This window comes from Tribolium madens, unplaced genomic scaffold, assembly GCF_015345945.1.
Source record: "Tribolium madens isolate multiple individuals breed KSU strain unplaced genomic scaffold, Tmad_KSU_1.1 Scaffold_3;HRSCAF=73;Tcas5.2_LG2, whole genome shotgun sequence".
Lineage (NCBI taxonomy): Eukaryota > Metazoa > Arthropoda > Insecta > Coleoptera > Tenebrionidae > Tribolium > Tribolium madens.
Genome location: NW_025401006.1, coordinates 206,089 through 215,665, shown reverse-complemented (window position 1 = coordinate 215,665; position 9,577 = coordinate 206,089). Strand labels below are relative to the sequence as shown.

The following is a 9,577-nucleotide window of genomic DNA, read 5'->3' as shown; positions in this document are numbered from 1 at the left end:
GAACAATTCCCCATTTTCAGGAGTTTCAACCGCTGCTGAAACATTGACACTGAAAGTGTCACAATCGACGGAATGGTGCACATTTGAGACACAATTGTGCGACAAAATCGCCAATTTCGGGTACAAACATCTGATTAACTACCCCGAACTCGCTCTCGCTTCAAATGCATTGATTTCCAAAATCCCACAAACAGTGTGAATTAACTCCTCCGGGAAGCGATCCAACTTACACGCCCCCCTGAGATAATCAACAATGTTGACTTGATTGAATTCCCATATGGGTTTGGTTTTGCGAATGTCATTGTGACATTCCATCGCTTCAATCTCCTCCTGCCAACGTTTCGGGTCTTTCTCCTTCGCTAAAAGCACCCTCAGGGGTGTTATACACTCGTATTGGAGACACACAAATCCGGAAATTGACACTCCTTTGCGATGCCTCCTGTGGCGACAGTTTGACAAAAATCTACTTGAAAATTTTCTACAGCTCGAAGCGCATTTGAATTTCAGGCGAGAGTCGCAAATCTGGCGCAGGAATCGCGTTAATATCGAGGATGTCCTTTTCAAGTTGAAAATACTCGATGAAAATGACTTGAGAGACGATGTGGTGCAGAAAATATGCGGAATTCTTGATATTAATACTTTTGATGTGCGACAACCGCAACGAAATAGGCTGGGGTTTAATCAGAGTGAAAACTTGAGAGGGTTGTATCTAAAGGCAGCTCTATGGCTCATGATTGTGTGGCAAATACGCATTTGGCGGTCGATGACGACTTTGTCTTGTATGTGCACGCCGCTGTTGATATCCCGGAAGGCAGCCCCATTTATTTTAATTACCCTGATGTTCTGCAGGTTGGTATTTCCACATGTGGCACATACAAATTTTTTTAGACCATATTGGGTGTTTTTTTAATAGGTACCGTGCGATCAAAAAATAAATAAATTAGAGTAGGTAGGCGGTGATTAAAGACCTTTAGATGGCAATCCTGATTTGTGACATCAAATGTCAGTGGAAATTTTGACAAGTTTGCGTTTTATTCCTTTTGATAGAAATAATGTTCACTTTAGAGCAAAAATTTTTTATTGCTGTACAAGACGAAAATGGTGAATGGTCATTTTCACTTTCAGCCAATGTGTTGCCAACTGTAGAATTTAATCGACGCCTACTCTAATTTATTTTTTTTTTTGATCGCACGGTATTATAAAAAATTGCAACTACATTTTCTACGAAAAATAACACTAATTTGTCAAATAAACCATGGTCCGTTACGGATATACATGGTAATAAAGTTTAATGACAAAAATTAAAATCCATTACTTGAGTTATTTTTATAAAATTTTACAGGCTTTGTGAGCCATTGAAAGCGCTTATTTTCTGGCAATTACTTCACTTTTACTTATTTTTTTATTAGTGTTATTTTTCGATGTAAGTAGAATAGATGGTTGCAGTTTTTCGCATTATCAAGAAACACCCTATATACAGGGTGATGGGAGGATAATCACCCTACATTTGAAAATATGAATACAATTTTTATTCAGTTCACATATTATTTTCCCTATTTTTTTAAAATGGTTTCCTGCAATCTAAATTTTTACTGTAATTTCTATAATTTTTTTCACAATTGTCATACAATAAACTAAATTTAGTAATATTTTTGTTGTAATTTCAGCTTTTTTCCTCTCTTCTTTAAGTTTATGTTTACCTCGGTCTTGCTTAATGCTATAAAACTAGATTCCGTTTTTAGTTTCGGTTGCGAACATTACAAAGAAATATTTGAATTTTTGTAAAATTTTTAAAATGCATACTTCTTTATTATATTTTTTTTTCGTTCCTAAAGGGAATGAAACCGTCTGTAAAGTAACCCAAAATAATCCGTAAAGTAGTATTTTTCCTGACTCATATGTCACTATAGTTAAAACTGGCCGTAAAGTTGGCAAAAAAATTACTTTTAAGGCCTTGTTACGCAAATAGCTAAAAACCTGTGAAAATATCTGTAATATGTACTTTTTTCAAATTTGAATAGGTACTAAATTAACTCGTTTGTTAATTGGCGTTTAATAAATTTGACATTTTCGCGTTTTATTCATATTTTACAAGTAGGTATACCTCTTAATCTAAAATTTTGAATTTGAGAAAGTTGTTCTTTGAAATCCACCCCTTTATTTCATTTTCATTCGATCAATTTAATATTTGTTGACAAATAATAAACATTAATTTATTAACATATTTTAAATCTGAATGAAATTTGTAATTCTGTTAAGCAATTATTAACTTTATTTTTTTTAAATTATAATTTTTCAGTCATTATTATTACTTTTTAATATAAACATTCATAAATCTCACATAATGATTTTTGTTTAGGTATTGGTTCGACCATATACCTACTACAATACGGAACGACAGAGTTTACTATCGACGTCGGCCTCTGAATGGTCGAACCATCGCAGTCTTGATAAATTAAAGATAAAGAAAAAGAAGAAGAATTTGACGCAACAATAACCATCACTACGCTGTAAATATCTGATTTGTGGTACCGTGCAATCCGTACTTGCTTCTCAACTATCGAACACACATCAACATTGAAGCATGCACTTTTACAGGTACAGTATATTTGTATAGGTATTTGATGTCTGCATATTTGACGTGATTGGATGAATTAAGAAATCTTGTAAGGTTTATGTGTTAAAATCCGTCTATTTTTGCTTAAATTTTATGGTTTTGACTTATCGAACTAGTTTATGAGGGATTTAATGAAGGTGGTTGTTAAGCTATTGTGACCAAAGCGATTAGTTGGTCATTGAAACAACCTCGAAGGAAACAAACTCCAAGCAAACCTTTACAATTCAGGGATTAGGGTTTCTTTATCGCTAAAAGCTCTATTGCACCATATAATTCAAGCAAATATAGACAGACTTTACCCATGATGTTTTTAAATAGGTCAATGGATTGGAAGGATTGAAAGGTTCCATCGACTGACCTGCAAGATCCCCGGACCTGATTCCACTGGAGTTCTTTTGTGGGATCATTTAAAGAATAAAATTGACGCTCACAACACAATTTTTTACAAGATTTAAAACAATTTTGTTAATATTTACTTAGACTCACAGTCACAGAAATTTTCTTGTATCTGTCAATTTAAGAACAGGTGTACGTATAAAAATCCTTATCTTTTACTTTGTAATCCCTACTTCTGATTTTAGATAAAATGGAAATGAAGAAAATTGCAGAAGTTTGCTAGTTTCAACGCAGACGAAACGCCGAAAAGGTGAAGTTAACGACGATTTTTCGATGGTGTAGTTATTAAAAGGGGTGATGAACAAGCGGATCTTGTCTGAAGACCTTGATGTTTTTTAAAGGAGTTTTTTAAAGGATTATGAAATCGAAACTTACGATGAAAAACATTGTTTTGAAACTTACTTCATAGCGTAGTATCAGTTATTTTTTTAGTCCTAACGATGAAACCACTCTGATCCTGCTGAGGACTCAACATTACCGTAAATGTTGGATTTACGTGACAATATTAGAGATGAATGTAACGATACATAATAAAAAAACTGAAATTTTAACTTTATACATACTTGCCAATTGCCAATGCCATTTGAAACTTCTTTCGCATACAGGGTGAATTATTAAAGTATGGAATTAAGCGTTTTTTTTTAATTATTTGCTTTCAGAAAATAATAATTATTAAAAATTAGAGTGTTATAAAACTTGTCATCGTGTTTTGAGTATGAAATTTTCTTTTGTTTTTGAGTTATGCGATATTCTTTTGTCAAAATGGCAATTTACCTATACATATACAGGGTATTTTAGAACTCGCGCTGCAGATAAAAATGTAAGGTAATGTTCTGGATCAAATAATCAAGTACACATTGGAATTACTGTTGTTAGTTACTTCAAGTTACAATTAATTTATATACAAGTCATAATTTGAAAATACAGAAGTTTTATAAAGAATTTCATATCCATTTATTAATACACCCTCTACAAACACTACAAATTGGCGCCGAGGATAAAAGAAATAAGAAGATTACATTAGTACATACAATTTCGAAGATATTTAAGAAAGGAAGATGCCTAGAGGAAATAAAGGAAATACTACAACTTCTACACAAGTCGATACACCATTCAAGGCAACTTTTAACATTGAACTGTTTACACCAACCATGAACTGGAAGAATTGGCTGAGAAAACTACAAGGAGATTTCAATTTATTTAAAGTGGCGAAAGCGGACTACACTCCAGGATTATTACATTATTTAGATCAAAATTCTTTTGAAATGGTATGTGACAAATGTTCACCCGAAGATCCATACGATAAGAGTTTTGAAGAACTTACGAAAATTTTACAAGAATTTTATGCCCCGAAACCACTGGAGATAGCTGAAAACTACAGATTTCATCAACGAAATCAATACGAAACGGAGACTTTACAAGATTACATTGTGGCTATTCAAAAATTAGCTATACACTGCAACTTTGGAACCTATCTACAAAGTGCACTTAGAAACAAATTTGTTTTTGGATTAAGAAGCAACAAAATTAGATGTCGACTATTAGAAATTGAGGAGTTGACTTTTGAAAAGGCAGTGAAAATCGCTATCAGCATGGAGCAGTCAGAAAAAGACGCCAACATGAATAAGTACGCTCATACACCGAACGAGGCAGTAAAGTTTTTTAAATCTGAAGAAAAAGAGGACAGTACCAAAGTTAAGTACCCAAGTAGAATACAAGAGACCTCTTCAAAGAAATACATACACTAATACAAAAGGAGTTTATTGTTACAGGTGTGGAGGAAGTAACCATACAGCTTTCAAATGCCGTTTGCCGAAAAACATTAAATGTACATTTTGCGGTGTCAATGGACATTTGGAAAAAGTTTGTTTTAAAAGGTCTTCTGAAACGAAAGATGTACAGGCTCACCTGGTAGATACTGAGGAAGAAATCAATCAAATGGAGCATATACAACACCGAGATAAGTACCTTATCACTCTTAAAATTAATAAAAAAAATTTTGAAGTTTGAAGTTGACACAGGTAGTGCTGTAACTATTATGTCAAAAAGTCAATTTTCTGAACTTTTTCCATATACGCCCATACAAAACTCACATACAAAATTAACTACTTTTTGCAACAATACAGTAGATATTATTGGTTACGCTACAATTACAGTAAATTACAAATAACTACGATTATGATTTAAATATATACATTACATCACTTACAAATAAAACACCTTTACTTGGAAGAGAATGGATACGTCAGTTACACTTACAGTTGGAGAAAAAATACTTTGGTCGTCACTTTTCTGACAGTTTAATGTAATTCAAGCTTTAACGTTAAAATGAATATCAATTTCAAATTAATGACATCTATTATATTTTTCTATCAAAAATATGTACAACTTGTCAACTATGATTGACAGTAGCTAAAAATAAGGTTAACAGTCCTAAAGCATGCTTTACAATTTAATGTCACTCAAGTGACATTGACGACCAAAGTATTTTGTCTCCAACTGTACTAAATCCAAATACAGAATTACATTCAATAAGCACAATTAAAGAAAGAGATTTACAAGTAGAAGCATTATTAAAAAAATATAAAGAAATTACAGAACCCAATTTAAAGAAAATAGAAGGTGTTCAAGGAAAACTTACATTAAAAGAAAATGCAAAACCGATTTACATTAAAGCTAGACCTATTCCATTTAAACTTAAACCTTTAGTAGAAGAAGAATTATATAAATTAGAAAAAGAAGGAATTCTAGAAAAAGTTTCTACATCAGATTGGGCTACACCCATTGTACCAGTTTTAAAAAGTAATAATACAGTTCGAATTTGCGGAGATTTTAAAGTTACAGTAAATCCACAACTACAAGTTAATGATCATCCATTACCAACAACTGACGAGTTGTTTACAATAATGGCTGGTGGTCAACATTTTTCAAAGATAGATTTAAAACAAGCTTATTTACAGTTAGAAATTCGTCCAGAAGATAGACCGCTTTTAACAATTAATACACATAAAGGTCTTTATCAATGTACAAGATTACTATTCGGTATAGCAAGTGCACAGTGGCGTAACTAGGAATTTTGGGCCCCCCCGCCAAAGACGTCTGTTGGGCCCCAAGAAACTAAAAAATACAATCCTTGTAGATTTATATAGATATCTATATATTTTATTTTAAAAACGAACAATACTTCTCAAAGAAACAATATACAAGGTGATTCTTTTAGGACCTATATTAATAACTTTTTAACTTCTAATGCAGATAGAAAATTGAAATTTTGTACACAACCCAAATCAACCATTCTGAGTTCAACTAAATTATTTTCAAAATGGCTGAACTTCCGGAACTACGAGAAATTGGCGCCAACTTTGAAATTTTAAATGGTACCCACTTATTTTTATTGCATTTTTGGATTCTCCTCTTCAAACTGAGTAAAATGAACCTAGTTATTAGTACTTATCTGTCATAGTTTTTGACATATGTCAATTTTTTGCTCAAAATTTTCATTTGCAGAGGTTTATTAAAAACATCACAGCTCTTGAACCGTTTGCAATAAGTAAATAATTTTTCTTGCATTTGATAACCAAAGGTTCGAAGAGTTTCCTAAAATTTTCAAAATTGTCAACTGTCAAATTGCAAAGCTTATATGATTTTTTGAAAATGATATTTAACAAACAGCTATAACTCAGTTTTTTCAAATAAAATGACCCCATTTTCTCAACGGCAATCGAAGGTACATCGAATTGTAGAAGGACTTTTATCAACATATCCTATACCCACCTCTTATAGTTTCTGAAATAATCACGAAAAACGTGTTTTTGTTTTTTATTTTTATAGTAAATCACGTAAGCTTTGGAAAATGATCAAGACGAACTAAAGATTTATTAGTCTACACAACACCCATCCTGAATTATGAAGAATTGAGGCAAGGATTGAGGCGGCATTTAATAATCTTCAACTAAATAAACTAATGGAAGCTACTCAAATCAGTTCAGCATCGAGTTTTGGACTGTTTGAAAATGGTAAACATGTCGAACATTTGTATTAATTATGGTATATCTTATTGTATTTTTCCAAAGCCTACGTGATTAACTATAAAAATAAAAACATTAACATGTTTTTTGTGATTATTTCAAAAACTGTAAGAGATAGATATAGGACATGTTGATAAAAGTCCTTCTACAAATTGATGTACTTTTGATTGCCGTTGAGAAAATAGAGTCATTTCATTTGAAAAAACTGAGTTAAAGCTGTTTGTTAATGATCATTTTCAAAAAATCATACTAGCCTTGCAATTTGACCGTCGACAATTTTGAAAATTCTAGAAAATTTTTCGAACCTTTGGTTTTCAAATGCAGCAAAAAATATTCACTTATCGCAAAGGGTTCAAGAGCTGTGATGTTTTGAATAAACCCCTGAAAGTGAAAATTTTGACCAAAAAATTGACATATGTCAAAAACTATGATAGATAAGTACTAACAACTAGGTACATTTTACTTAGTTTAAAGAGGAGAATTCAAAAATGCAATAAAAATAAGTGGGTACCATTTAAAATTTCAAAGTTGGCCCCAATTTCTCGTAGTTCCGGAAGTTCAGCCATTTTGAAAATAATTTAGTTGAACTCAGACTGATTGATTTGGGTTGTGTACAAAATTTCAAATTCCTATCTGCATTAGAAGTTAAAAAGTTTCTAATGTAGGCCCTAAAAGAATCACCTTGTATAGTAAAACAATTTAACAAAACAAATAACAATAAAAACTTTTTAAAAGCAATAATAGCAGAATAACAAAATTTCAGCTCACGTTTACTTAGGTAATTTGTTTTTTCCTTCCCTTTAAATTTGCAAAATTTTGGATAACATTGTCCATGACAAAATGGACAAATTTGTAAGCCTTTCCTGGTTCATCTAGAGTTCCGTAAGTAATTTTTTATTAATTTTAATCGTTTCCTTGCCCCCTACATTTTTTAATTTCAATATTAAGACTTTCTAAAAAATGTAGAATGATATTTACAAAACCGTCAGCGGTTTGCAAATCTGCTTTTACAAAGCCTAAAAACGATTTTTTAATATGTAAATTATTGTTATTGCTACCGCTATATACATATCGGATGATTATACTTATTTGATCTGTCTTGTCTGTCCTGTGTAGTGTCAACAATTAATAAATAAAAGGAAGCATTATTAATTTCATCAACAATATGATTCAATACATCAGATTACCCAAACAAGTAATGATTTCGTTTTGTATATTTGGACTTAAATACTTTATTGACCCTTTCGTTAACGTAAGAACCTCCTTCAGTACTCAATCATATTGTGACATTACTTGAACAATTGATAAAAAATTGCCGTTGTAATCCCCCGCTTATATCTTCTCGGTGACCCCTAAAAGCGAGCGAACATTTGGCTAATGTTAAAGTGATGCTGAACAATCTTTCTAAAACTATCTTCCAAAAAGAGGACTCTTCATCAATTTGTTTCTTCGTCAATACATCAATATTTTCTGTCTTCTTACATTGACTGTAAATGGATACAAAACTAATATAGTAGTCGCTGGTAGAATGTGTACTATTTTTTTTTTTATTATAATCCTTGCCAATCGCTAATTCCTTCCTTGCTCCAAGATGATTTTTTTTGGCAAACAACCAACAATAAGGCTCACAAAAAACACATTTTTTTTACTGAATCACATTGCCAAAGTCTTTCTATTTCATGTCCCGTCTGTGTTATGATTTTATAAGAAAATTCAGAAAAATGTTCAGAAGGAAATGGACTACTTGGTCTGCAAGGTCCAAAATTTTTTACTTTTTTTATGCTATCTGTTAATTTGACATTAAAAAAATTGCAAAATCAGTTGGATATGCTTCTTTAAATATTTCCTCAACTTCAATGGCCTCTTCCTGATTTTGATGATGGTCAATGGAAACAGACGATGTGGAAGGAACAGATAACTGATCAGTGACTTTTTGTTCAACTTTAATACGAGAGGCCTATAATAATTTTTGTACACTCTAAAAATTTCTAACTATTACTATTATTATTATTATTATTTTAATTTGGAAAGGGCCCTTTGTCCCAAGGGCCCCCCCGCGGCCGCGGGCTCTGGCGGGTGGGTAGTTACGCCACTGCAAGTGCACCAGCAATATGGCAAAGAGAAATCGAAAAAATTCTTAACGGTATTCCTGGTGTAGCTATATTTTTAGACGATATTTGCATTACAGCTCCAAATGATATAATACATTTACAAAGGTTAGAAAAAGTTTTTCAACGCTTACATCAATACAAAATCACCATAAATACAAATAAATGCGAATTTTTCAAGAAAGAAATAAACTACTGTGGTTTTGTTATAGATAAATCTAAAAAGAAAATTGAAGCTATAGACGATATGCCACAACCTAAAGATATTACAGAAGTTAGAGCATTTATCGGTGTGGTGTTGTTGTGTTTAAATAATATGCGATTGATATTATTACTTAAACTTTAATAATCAAATACACTCTAGCTGGTTGACATCCTCTGTGTCTACCTGCGCGGATCCCAACCTTAGGAGTTTTTAATACACTACA

At 32.0% G+C, this 9,577-nt stretch overlaps 1 long non-coding RNA gene across 1 annotated transcript; it reads left to right on the top strand.

Moving 5' to 3' along the window:
- Positions 1-2,438: 2,438 nt before the first annotated feature.
- Positions 2,439-3,627, top strand: LOC123007791. The gene is made up of 3 exons (XR_006412887.1): positions 2,439-2,598; positions 2,936-3,145; positions 3,199-3,627. It is a non-coding gene; the product is annotated as an uncharacterized LOC123007791 (long non-coding RNA).
- Positions 3,628-9,577: the final 5,950 nt, after the last annotated feature.